Source organism: Pseudophryne corroboree, chromosome 3 (genome assembly GCF_028390025.1).
Source record: "Pseudophryne corroboree isolate aPseCor3 chromosome 3, aPseCor3.hap2, whole genome shotgun sequence".
Lineage (NCBI taxonomy): Eukaryota > Metazoa > Chordata > Amphibia > Anura > Myobatrachidae > Pseudophryne > Pseudophryne corroboree.
The window spans coordinates 225,078,901-225,092,237 of NC_086446.1; the positions used below are offsets into that span (position 1 = coordinate 225,078,901).

Consider the following 13,337-nt stretch of genomic DNA (forward strand, 5'->3'; position numbering starts at 1 on the left):
GCAGTCGGACGACCGCCCCGTACACACACAGCGACGTGCCAATATATCGGTAGATATATTGGCCGTCGGCTGTGCTGCGCGGCCAACGCGATACGTCTGTGAACGACGGAGTTCACAGACGTATCGGCCGTACACACTGGCCGACGGACCCGCGATATATCGGCCGTTCAAGAGAACGGCCGATATATCGACCAGTGTGTACGGGCCTTTAGGTTTAAATTTACAGCAGATTGGATTCGCCCCATACCCTCTTGCTGAATGCAGCTGAGACTGGATGTCAAATAGTGTTAATATTACTCTATGGCGTACTAACCACAGGCACTGACTGGTGCTCAGTGCAAGAAAATGCTTTCTACGGTGCAGGCTCAATGAATTAAATGATATAACAGGACTATAACGTGCATCTAATGAATTGAAACCTGTTTGTCTGCAGCACAATTCACATATATTAAAACATTTAGAATAATCTGTGACTAGATGTATCTCCATTATTTTATTCCTAAGCGATCTACAAGGAGAAGACTCTTCTAAGATCTGTTTACTCAAGATAATTAGAAGGTTATAAATGATTTAGATCTCTCCCATACTGTAGGTACTTAGCGAGTGTTTTAGTTACTGAGTAAGGTTGTGTATCTTTTTTTTCCGGAAACACGATGGAGAAGAAAAACTGCAAGTGCGTAGGAATGGGAGGTGATTTATTGAGCATGTCACCATAAATGATTCTCTAATCCAATCAACTTGATACATTAATGGTTTTGATGTTGATGCTCAATCACTTCTGTCAGACAATTGATTGATAGGTTAGGATCCATTTGGTTAAAGTGAAAACAAAGTATTCAATTAACCCTACACAGGATGAGATTGTGGTATTTTGGCTTAAGCACCACTTTTACCCACAATAGTCAACAATACACACACAATTGCCAGAGTTGAATAACTAAATTTAAAAAAATGATGTGATTTTTTGAAAGCTGAACCACTATCACGAATAAATCCCCTGACAAATCACAGAAAGAAATCCCTAACTCTCCTCTGTACTTGATCACTCATAGGCCCTCATTCCGAGTTGTTCGCTCGTTATTTTTCCTCGCATCGGTGCGATTAGTCGCACACTGCGCATGTGCAACGTTCGCAGTGCGCCTGCGCCAAGTAAATTTGCTAAACGGAGAAATTTCTTCGTTCTGGTGATCGGAGTGTGATTGACAGGAAGTGGGTGTTTCTGGCCGGAAACTGGCCATTTTATGGGTGTGTGCGAAAAAACGCAGCCGTTTCTGGGAAAAACGCGGGAGTGTTTGAAGAAACGGGGGAGTGTCTGGGCGAACGCTGGGTGTGTTTGTGACGTCAAACCAGGAACGAAACTGACTGAACTGATCGCAGTGGCAGAGTAAGTCTCGAGCTACTCAGAAACTGCAAATAAATTTCTATTCGCAATTCTGCTAATCTTTCGTTCGCAATTCTGCTATGCTAAGATTCACTCCCAGTAGGCGGTGGCTTAGCGTGTGCTGTCACTGACCTAGGTTGGGGGTGTTGTGAACTCGGGGATTTTTCCGATGGTAAGGAAGAGGAACCACAGTTGGGTCGGAACAGGGATGGCCTGATACAGGTCTTCCTCATACAGGACTCTGACAGTAAGGCTTGATGAAATTATTGAAGAACTTTATTGCAGGAAAAGGACAACACAATGTCACATAACAGAGAAGGAACGTATGGAGAAATGTCCAGGAAGTACTTGTGAGTGATGGTATAAGATACTGGTGACTGAAGAACTTATGAGTGATGGTTTTAGAGACACTGATAATTTGAAGAACTTGAGAGTGGTGGTTAAAGACACTGATGATTTGAAGAACTTGAGAGCGGTGGTTAAAGACACTGGTGATTTGAAGAACTTGAGAGCGGTGGTTAAAGACACTGGTGATTTGAAGAACTTGAGAGCGCTGGTTAAAGACACTGATGATTTGAAGAACTTGAGAGCGGTGGTTAAAGACACTGGTGATTTGTATAACTTGAGAGCGAGGGTTAAAGGACACTGAGGATTTGTATAACTTGAGAGCGATGGTTAAAGACACTGAGGATTTGTATAACTTGAGAGCGAGGGTTAAAGGACGCTGAGGATTTGTATAACTTGAGAGCGAGGGTTAAAGGACGCTGAGGATTTGTATAACTTGAGAGCGGTGTTTAAAGGCACTGGTAACTTGCAAAACTTGAGAGCGGAGTTTAACCTGCAGCCCACGCTGACTCCAAGAATCACTGGTGACTGGAGCGCAGTGGAACCCAGCCGCGGCTGGGAACGCTGGAAGCTGTGCAACAACTGACACCTGGAAATGCCGGAGACACTGGGATATTACTGCAGAGAGATCCGCCGAGAACAGGAGCACTGGCATCCACTTCAGAGGAAAAGACGATCCTCAGGCGCCGAGGCTCTGCCCGGTGTCTGACTTTGAATCTTCCGCCTCCGCAGGATTGGCAGAACAGTCTGATGACATCACCAGTTCCCCGCCCACGTGATGCCGGGTGTCATGGCGGCGCCCCTGCCCCGGGGAACCGCCGGGAGCCGCGCCAGCCAGACGCTGGAGCCCGTGGACCACCGAAGGCGGAGGCCGCAACACCGACCAGCAGGCACGCAGGGGTAAGCGCGGTGAACGCCGCCTCTGGCGTGTGACAGTGTGCAATGCTGCTAAAAGCAGCTAGCAAGCGAACAACTCGGAATGAGGGCCATAGTTAAGTATCTGGAACCTAGGTTGTCAATATCTACCACAATGGTTATGTCCCTTATTTCCTATTTCTATCATTAGCAAATTATAGTTTATTATCAAATCAAAGTTTTCCTAAAATGGCATCCATGCTGTTATTCTTCGAAATTCTAGTGTTATTTTGTTCTTTGAAACCCATAAAAACGGTTTTAAAATATGTTTGCAGGTTCTATTTTATTCTATATATAGTGGGAGTGCCATTCTATTGGGCTTAGAAGCTTAGGTGGCCCACCTCCCCTGCAGCCATATAACATCGGTATGGTAAGAAAGGGACTGTCACAACTGAGGGCCTGAGCTGACGGGAGGCAGCCTCAGTTGTAGGGGCTGAGATGTACCGGAACCTGGGAGGTTGTATCAGACCCCTGGACATGTAAGTAACATGAATAATAACTGCCCGAAGGCGTGACCACGACAACTTGGATAAAAGTCAATGATGTTTATTATGACAACTCCGCAACACAGCAGCAGTAAAAGAAAACGTAAAAGTCAGCAAAGAATAAATACAGTTCCTGGGTACTACAGGATGGCAGGAGCCACAGGGCACTGGTAGTGTGAGATAGTTCTTATGATCTTCTAGATAGAAAGTCCTTACCAGGCCCGACTGTAGCAATGGAGATAACCCAGGATTGTGCCAGCTGGTGTTCCAGGAAAAGCTGGGTTGCTGAAGATAAAACAGCTGCTGTGGATACTGGCTGGAACCAGACTGTTGTTAGCACGGAGTGGATACTGGCTGGAACCAGTTAAATAATAAATGAACTTGGGAGCGATGAAATATGAACTGAAATGTAGAACTTGAGAGCGGAGAAATAATAATACCGGTGGAGAGTGGTAAAGTGTAGAAAGGACACCGGCCCTTTAAGGGAAGCTGTACTCTGCTGGAAGCTGAGCTGGAAGCAGGTAATGTTGTAGCTGGAAACAGATGAATCCACAATGGATTGGAGAGTCAGGCTACACCGCAGGTGGAATGCTGGTGCGGGTCTCTATGGTGGAAGTCTTGAGACAGGAGCTGGAACCTGGAAGACAATCACAGGAGAGAGACAAACAGGAACTAGGTTTGACAACCAAAGCACTGACGCCTTCCTTGCTCAGGCACAGTGTATTTATACCTGCAGCAAGGAAGGGATTGGCTAGGCAATTATGCAGATTATCAATACTGAGAACAGATTGGTGGAAATGATCAGCTGACAGAATCCAAGATGGCTGCGCCCATGCAGACACTTGGAGGGAAGTTTGGTTTGTAATCCATGTGGCAATGAAAACAGTAATGGCGGCGCCGGCCACCGGAGACAGGAGGCGCCAGGCTGACAGATGCACATCCAACCACGCGGACACAGCGGAGGCCGCGGCTGACGTAATCGCCACTCAGACACTCTGCATGCAGAAGTTCAGGGACGGCGGCGGAGGCCGCGGGAGACGCCATGCCAGGTGTGATATGGCGTTTACTGTGACAGCGTCCCAGAGTGACAGGAGAGGATACAGGAATGTACACATCAGGATAACAGATGGAATCCGGTCCTGGAGCGCTGAGCCAGCCTTAGGAGGCATCTGATGGGTAAGAAATGGCGTCCAGATACCCGGATCGTGACAGCACCCCCCCCTTTAGGAGTGGCCCCAGGACACTTCTTTGGCTTTTGAGGAAACTTGGAATGGAATCTCCGGACCAAGGCAGGAGCATGGACATCAGAAGCATTGGTCCATGAACGTTCCTCAGGACCATAACCTTTCCAGTCAATAAGATATTGTAGTTGACCGTAACGGTGACGTGAGTCCAGGATCTTGGCCACTTCATACTCAACGCCTCGTTGAGTTTGGACTTTCGGAGTTGGAGGAAGTGAGGAATGAAACCGATTCAAGATCAGCGGTTTCAACAGGGAAACATGGAATGTCCTGGGTATTTTTAAGAAGGGAGGCAACTGGAGTCTGTAAGCAACAGGATTGATGACTTGTTCAATCTTGAAAGGACCGATATAGCGAGGTGCAAACTTCATACTGGGAACTCTTAACCTCAAATTCTTCGTGGATAACCATACCCGATCACCCACCTTGAGAGCAGGAACTGCTCGACGCTTCTTATCCGCAAACTTCTTGTACCTGAACGATGCCTTGAGCAGAGCTGATCGTACGCTCTTCCAGATATTGGCAAACTGATGCAAGGTGATATCCACTGCGGGAACAGAAGTTGCTGGAAGCGGTTGGAACTCAGGGACTTTAGGGTGGAATCCAAAGTTAGTGAAGAATGGTGTTGAAGCAGATGAAGAATGATACTGGTTGTTATGACAGAACTCGGCCCAGGGAAGTAATTGAACCCAGTCATCTTGAGAGGAGGACACATAGATGCGGAGGAAGGCCTCCAAGTCCTGATTCACCCTCTCGGTTTGACCATTGGTCTGAGGATGGTAAGCCGTGGAAAACTTTAGCTTGACTTGGAGGACTTGACATAAACTTCGCCAGAATTTGGCTGTGAATTGAACTCCTCGATCTGAGATAATTTCTTCAGGAAGACCGTGGAGTCGGAAGATCTCTTGTATGAATACTTGAGCCAACTTGGAAGCTGACGGAAGACCGGTGAGAGGAATGAAGTGTGCCATCTTGGTGAACCGGTCAACTACCACCCAGATGGTATTGAACTTGTTGCACATGGGTAAGTCTGTAATGAAATCCATCGACAAGTGGGTCCATGGTCGACGGGGAACGGATAGTGGAACCAGTTGCCCCGCAGGCGACTGGCGGGATACTTTATGTTGGGCACACTTTGGGCAAGATGCAATAAACTCCAAGACGTCCTTTTTCAGAGTTGGCCACCAATAGGACCTAGAGATAAACTCCAGGGTTTTTTGGATACCTGTATGTCCGGCAAAACGGGAAGCATGGGCCCAATGCATGAGCTTCTTCCTTAGCATCGGCTTCACAAAACTTTTCCCTGATGGGGGCGTAGAGTCCATCCCTACCGTGGAGAATGCCAACGGATTTATAATAGGATGCTTGTCTGAAGACTCTGACTCATTTTCTTGCTCCCATGAGCGGGAAAGGGCATCGGCCTTGCGATTCTGAGAGCCCGGACAGAACTGGAGTTTAAAGTCGAACCTGGAAAAGAAAAGTGCCCATCTGGCCTGACGAGGGTTGAGACATTGTGCGCCCTTCAGGTATAAAAGGTTCTTGTGGTCTGTAAGTATGGTGGTTGAATGAGAAGCTCCCTCCAACAGATACCTCCACTCTTCTAGAGCGAGCTTGATGGCTAGCAACTCCTGGTCGCCAATGGCATAGTTGCGCTCAGCTGGGGAGAACTTCCGGGAGAAGAAACTGCAAGGGTGTAAATGGCCATCTTTAGCCCTCTGAGATAATACCGCTCCTACTCCAACGGAGGAGGCATCCACCTCTAAGATGAAAGGAGAGTCGATGTCAGGCTGTTTCAGAACAGGCGCAAAGATGAACCTTTGTTTTAAAAGATGAAATGCTTGCATGGCTTCTACAGACCACTTGGACGGGTTAGCACCCTTCTTAGTGAAAGCAGTAATAGGCGCCACAATGGTGGAAAAGTCTCGTATAAACTTTCGGTAATAGTTGGCGAACCCTAAGAACCTCTGGACCCCTTTGAGGGTTAAGGGTACCGGCCAATTTTGGATTGCTTGTAGTTTCTCAGGATCCATCTCTAGTCCGGAACCGGACACAATGTACCCTAGAAACGGAATGGACTTGACTTCAAAGACGCATTTTTCTAATTTGCAATAGAGATGATTGACACGGAGACGGGACAGAACCTCTTTAACCCAAAAACGATGTTCCTCTAAATCGTTGGCAAAAATGAGGATATCGTCTAGATAGACCACGACATGACGGTATAGAATGTCTCTGAAGATCTCATTGACAAAATGCTGGAAGACAGCTGGAGCATTGCTCAATCCGAAGGGCATGACGAGGTACTCATAATGTCCGTCACGGGTGTTAAAGGCGGTCTTCCACTCGTCACCCTCACGGATCCGGATGAGATTGTATGCACCTCGCAAGTCCAGCTTTGTAAAGATGGTAGCTCCGCTAACTCTGTCAAAGAGCTCAGTAATCAGGGGTAAAGGATAACGGTTCTTGATGGTAATGTCGTTCAAACCTCTGTAGTCGATGCACGGCCGCAGACCACCATCTTTCTTTTTTACAAAAAAGAAGCCTGCGCCGGCTGGAGAAGAAGAAGGTCGAATGAACCCCTTTGCTAGGTTCTCTTTAATATATTCCTCCATAGAATGCGTCTCAGGCAGAGACAACAGATAAGTTCGGCCTCGAGGTGGAACCTTCCCTGGAACGAGATCAATCGGACAGTCCCATTCTCTATGAGGAGGAAGGATATCAGCAGAAGCTTTACTGAACACATCCGTGAAATCTTGATATGGAGGAGGTGGAACATCAGACGACCTGGGGGAGGAAGAACAGACAGGCAATACTTTAAACAAACATGTCTCAGCACAGGAGGAACCCCATGCCAGGATTTGCGTAGTCGTCCAATCAATTGTAGGATTGTGAAGACGGAGCCATGGAAGGCCCAGGACCACAGGATGTGTGGCTCTTGGAATCACTAAAAAAGAAATAAGTTCGGAATGAAGAACTCCCACTCTCAGACGAACTGGTAGAGTCCTTAAAGAAATAACTGCATCAAAAATTTTGCTGCCATCCACGGCAGTTAAAGAAATGGACGAAGGAAGTCTCTCGGTGGGTAGGGACCACCGTTTAACATAGGCTTCGGTAATAAAGTTCCCAGCTGCTCCGGAATCAAGGAGGGCAATGACGTTCCGATAACGTTGAGCAACTTGAAGCGAGACTGGGAGATTACAATCTTGAGGAGATGGAGAGGAGATCATTACTCCTAGCCGGCCCTCTCCTTGGCGAGCTAGGATTTGGAGTTTCCCGGACGTTTGGGACAGGCATTAATGGTGTGAGACGGAGCTGCACAATAGAGACAGAGAAACTCGGAGAGACGTCTTCGGCGCTCAGCAGGAGTTAAACGGGAACGGCCAAGTTGCATGGGCTCATCTTTAGATGGTGACAGTTGACGAGGAGGAGGAGCAGAAGATTTTGGAGCAGATGATCTTCCACGCTCAGTTGCTCTCTCTCTGAAACGTAAATCAACTTTCGTGCAGAGTGAGATTAGCTCATCTAACTTAGAAGGTAAGTCTCTGGTAGCTAACTCATCTTTAATACGCTCAGATAAGCCATGCCAGAATGCAGCATACAGGGCCTCGTCGTTCCATGCCAGTTCGGATGCCAGGATCTGGAACTGTATCAGATATTGTCCTACAGTACGTGTCCCCTGGCGTAAACGGAGAATCTCGGATGAAGCTGAGGTTACCCGGCCTGGCTCGTAGAAGATGCGCCTGAATGTTGACACGAAGGCAGTGTAGGAAGATAGCAGGGTGTCGGACCTCTCCCATAACGGTGATGCCCAATCAAGGGCTGAGCCACTGAGAAGAGAAATAATGTAGGCAATTTTTGTACGGTCACTGGGAAAATTGCCAGGTTGTAGCTCAAACTGAATCTCACACTGGTTGAGAAATCCCCTGCAGAATCTTGGAGATCCGTCAAATTTTGCTGGCGTTGGAAGATGAAGACGTGGAGCAGAAATGGGTAAGGTGGGTGGGGTTATAGCTGGAGTCACTGTGGTTGACGCACCAGACGCGCCTGATCCACGGAGAGTTGTCTGAATCCCATCCAGCCGAGTAGAGAGATCCTGGAGACAGCGGATGATGTGGCCCTGTGCAGCCTCCTGATGTTCTAGTCGGGCTGCCAGTTCTTGCATCGGCCTGGCCGCTTGATCCTGGTCTCCGGCTGGATTCATTAGGTCAGTGCTTACTGTCACAACTGAGGGCCTGAGCTGACGGGAGGCAGCCTCAGTTGTAGGGGCTGAGATGTACCGGAACCTGGGAGGTTGTATCAGACCCCTGGACATGTAAGTAACATGAATAATAACTGCCCGAAGGCGTGACCACGACAACTTGGATAAAAGTCAATGATGTTTATTATGACAACTCCGCAACACAGCAGCAGTAAAAGAAAACGTAAAAGTCAGCAAAGAATAAATACAGTTCCTGGGTACTACAGGATGGCAGGAGCCACAGGGCACTGGTAGTGTGAGATAGTTCTTATGATCTTCTAGATGGAAAGTCCTTACCAGGCCCGACTGTAGCAATGGAGATAACCCAGGATTGTGCCAGCTGGTGTTCCAGGAAAAGCTGGGTTGCTGAAGATAAAACAGCTGCTGTGGATACTGGCTGGAACCAGACTGTTGTTAGCACGGAGTGGATACTGGCTGGAACCAGTTAAATAATAAATGAACTTGGGAGCGATGAAATATGAACTGAAATGTAGAACTTGAGAGCGGAGAAATAATAATACCGGTGGAGAGTGGTAAAGTGTAGAAAGGACACCGGCCCTTTAAGGAAAGCTGTACTCTGCTGGAAGCTGAGCTGGAAGCAGGTAATGTTGTAGCTGGAAACAGATGAATCCACAATGGATTGGAGAGTCAGGCTACACCGCAGGTGGAATGCTGGTGCGGGTCTCTATGGTGGAAGTCTTGAGACAGGAGCTGGAACCTGGAAGACAATCACAGGAGAGAGACAAACAGGAACTAGGTTTGACAACCAAAGCACTGACGCCTTCCTTGCTCAGGCACAGTGTATTTATACCTGCAGCAAGGAAGGGATTGGCTAGGCAATTATGCAGATTATCAATACTGAGAACAGATTGGTGGAAATGATCAGCTGACAGAATCCAAGATGGCTGCGCCCATGCAGACACTTGGAGGGAAGTTTGGTTTGTAATCCATGTGGCAATGAAAACAGTAATGGCGGCGCCGGCCACCGGAGACAGGAGGCGCCAGGCTGACAGATGCACATCCAACCACGCGGACACAGCGGAGGCCGCGGCTGACGTAATCGCCACTCAGACACTCTGCATGCAGAAGTTCAGGGACGGCGGCGGAGGCCGCGGGAGACGCCATGCCAGGTGTGATATGGCGTTTACTGTGACAGCGTCCCAGAGTGACAGGAGAGGATACAGGAATGTACACATCAGGATAACAGATGGAATCCGGTCCTGGAGCGCTGAGCCAGCCTTAGGAGGCATCTGATGGGTAAGAAATGGCGTCCAGATACCCGGATCGTGACAGGGACAGTCTATAAACTACTCGCCATTAGGGTCAGATTTAGGGGTGAGGGTGCCCTGAGGCACAACAGTAACCGCCACACCCGACCTGCCTAATTTTAATATTTTTATTGATTGGTTATAAGCTCCCATATGATGATAACCAAATAAAATAGAATAATAAAAAAGCTACTATGATATATATATATATTTTTTATTATGTATACATATTTAGTAGGACAGCTACAGGGGCAGTATGTGCATATCCTACCCGTTTGCACTCAAGATGACATATGGTAGAGTACAGGGGATATATTTTGCAGTTACTAGTACTTTTTGGGCTGGCACTACAAACACACAAGCATACAAGTGCCGCCCCCAAACAAGTGTCGCCCCTCGGATAGAACTGTTGGTTGTTGTGCCTTATTGTTTGCTTATAATCCTGATCCCAAACCTGTTTACCATTCCTGAATCATTTCTTCCTGCCACAACCTTAGCCTTCAGGTAGCCTTCAGTCCTCTGTAACTGATGCAACATACTGTATTCAGTTATAGGGACAGATACAAAGTTTTATAATTATTTAAATATGGGAACTATGGATGAACAAATTTAAAGCAAAGTTACAATCATGAACTTTGAAAACTCTGAAATCATCTCACATTAAATACATTGTATAATAATAAGCTAGAATTGATGCAACAATAATCTCAATTAGGGTTACATCTGGATGAGTATGGAGGCTTGTCAATCCTGGACAGGTGGTGCCGAGAAATCAGGCCCTCTATGTGCTGTTCCATCTATTCTGCCGCCTTCTCCAAATCCTGAGCTGCCTCATGCTATGGACAGCAGGGACGAGTGGTACACTGGATCACGGTCTATGTGGCATTTAACGGCTACTGGTTGTGCTGCAGTGTGTGGGCTGGTTCAGAGGATTTGCCTGCAGATATATATGGTGAGCTGCCAGGTGCTTGCAGCAATGCAAATGTCTTTTTAGGGAAATGGCCTGAGGGAATGTACCAAGAAGTTGGGACAGTGTTGGGGGCAGTGTATATTTGATGTTCATCCATTTTTTCAGAAATATGAAGTTATTTAAGATATTCCTTTTCTGCTGTGAATGTAATGTGTATATGGATGTAGTTAATATTTTGCCGATCGGAATCCTGGTGGTCAGAAGACTGACGCCGAGAATGCAGACAGCTGCGCCAGGGCTATTCCCAATCGTGGGTGTCCACGACACCCATAGAGTGGGAATAGAACCTGTGATGAGTTCAGCGAGACACCAAGTCCGCAACGGTCTTTCTAGTGCATGCCCCGCTGCCGGCATTCTGATGGACGGGATCCTGGTGTTGGTATACTGACCGCCGGGATCCCGGCCACCGAGATTCCATCCCCAACCCATGTATATACTGTAGTATGTTTTTTTTTCCTAACTGCTGAAAATGTGCTGCCTTATGATGACAAGGTACCAGATACATCATGGAATAAAATAAGACATCTTCATATTCTATATATTCATTTTACTGTATCTACATTATTCAATGAGTTCAAAAAGTTCCTCTGCAGTGACTGTGTGCTAAGCAAGTGTCCCAGCTGAGAATGTGTGCTAAGAAATATAACAACATAATTGTTTTAAAACACTTTTTCCATGAAATAAAATAGAAACACTTGTGCTGCATGGTGTATGGAGCTCTGTAATTTCTCACTGGGGTTGTTCCTCTCTGGGCTCCTACGGCTGCAGAGAAGACAGCGCTCACTGAGTAGGGACTTTTTGAACTCACTGTATAAACCATTATCCATATAACAGATTTCCACTTTACATTCCAACAACATAAGATCACAATGGTATATTTACAAGTTTCTGGCATGGAGAATAATGAACTCCATCAGACCCACACTGCATATTAGTCAATTCGGAACACTTTGCACAAAGTTACCGGTCATGGAACAAACCGTGTTTTTATGTCTATTACCCCTAACAGGTCCAGGCCCTGGAAATAAGTACCCGCCTCCCTCCCTCTCAGCACCCATGGCTCTACTTTAGATCCTTTACAGACTTGGGTATCAAGACCATTTAGGCTTAAGAAAAGTAAATCATCTCGATCACCACTTCAGTCCAGTTCTAGAAAATATTTTTCATGATCCTTGAAAATACGCATCAGTAACAAATTTTGGACTACAGAAGACCTGTAATCATAGCAGAATCTCATCCACTATGGGATGCGGTTAAGATCCCGGCAGTGAGAATACCAACGCCGGAATCCCGACAGCCGCCGTGATTGCTGGCGCCGGGATCCCAACCACCGGAATGCTGAACAAGGACTGCCAGGTTGAAAAAAAAGAATTAGGCTGTGGGTGGGAAAGGTTAGGGTTAGGCTGCAGGGGGAGGGTTAGTGCAAGGATGCGGGGGGGGGGGGGGGGAGTGGGAAGGTTAGGATTAGGCTGTGGGGAGGGGGGGTAAGGGTTAGACACTAACAGGGAGGGTTAGGCTTTGGGAAGGGGAGGTTTGTGTTAGGCACCAACGGGGAGGGTTAGGGTTAGGCTGCGCAGGGGGTGGGGGGGGGTTAGGGTCAGTCTGCGGAAAAGGCGGGTTAGGTTTAGGGAATTACGAGATCAGGGTTACCTTAGTTAGTTGTAACTGTCGGGATCTCAACCATCGGGATGCAGCTGGTATTTAGACAGCCGGCATCCCAAGTGCTGGGATCACGTATCCAACCCTCTATTATAAGCCCTTCAGCCATTTAAGCATTCACTAAAAATGCTCCTACTCAGACTGTTTTATTTTGAATTTTATAGCTCAAAATTGAGCCTTGGATATCACAGATTACAAAACCAAACTAAGGATACACACCTCCAAACTCTGTAATACATTTACAAAGAGGCGCTCGCTGTACTAAGCTAAACCACTAATGCCTCACTGGAGAAGTCAGAAAACACATTCTTTTCAAGTACTTATTTAAACTGCTCCAGTTTTCTAGTCAGTTCTTCAATAATTAGGCTGCAGTTCAAAGTTATGTGGGAGGAAAATGTGAAAGTGTTATATGCTTATAGGCCATTATTATTTACATTTTCATATTATCTTGGGAGAACTAGAACATACAGTATATTGAAAAGACTATAAAATAAATACTGTACAACATGAAAGTAAACAAGTGTGGATCCTTAGGCATTGTAGACATCCCGGTCAGGGGGAATACCTGGGAGAGAAAATCAGCTTTTAATCACTGCGTGATGTTGATTAGTGAAGGAATCATGTGAATACAGCTACCTTTTGAGTAATTATAATCAGCCACTGAAAGAACTTCAAAAGCTTCACTAATAAGAGCCCCCAAAGAGCCCTTCTTAAATACTCCATTGGCAAATAAGTCAACTTAATGGCTGTTTGTTTTTCCACATTGAATCTTAGACCAAGATAATATGAGAATATTCTGATTAATGTTCATCTGAAAATTATGTGTACAGCACAAT

At 46.6% G+C, this 13,337-nt stretch overlaps 1 protein-coding gene across 2 annotated transcripts in view; it reads left to right on the top strand.

The window, feature by feature from the left end:
• Positions 1–13,337, top strand: part of OGDHL (oxoglutarate dehydrogenase L) — a 245,586-nt gene that overhangs the window by 40,467 nt on the left and 191,782 nt on the right. The gene's annotated exons all lie outside the window — the stretch shown is intronic.